Source organism: Penaeus vannamei, chromosome 39 (assembly GCF_042767895.1).
Source record: "Penaeus vannamei isolate JL-2024 chromosome 39, ASM4276789v1, whole genome shotgun sequence".
Lineage (NCBI taxonomy): Eukaryota > Metazoa > Arthropoda > Malacostraca > Decapoda > Penaeidae > Penaeus > Penaeus vannamei.
Window position 1 is genome coordinate 20,169,836 of NC_091587.1, and position 246 is coordinate 20,170,081.

A 246-nucleotide genomic window follows, 5' to 3' on the forward strand; every position below is an offset into this window, starting at 1 on the left:
ACTATTTTTGTCTTTGGTTGTCAATAATTGAGTTCTTGTAAATACTAAAACACATGAGCAAACACACCTACCACTCCGAACTATGACAACCCAGCTACCATTGAGGAGAACCCAAATTCCTAAACCACCCCGCATAACCACCCTCCCTTCCCAGACCAAAGAAACAAATCCTAAATTGTATGGTCGCTGTGTCAACCCCTTCCCTCCCTTTAGCCCTCATGGTGGTTCCTCTCGGGTCGTTGGCCG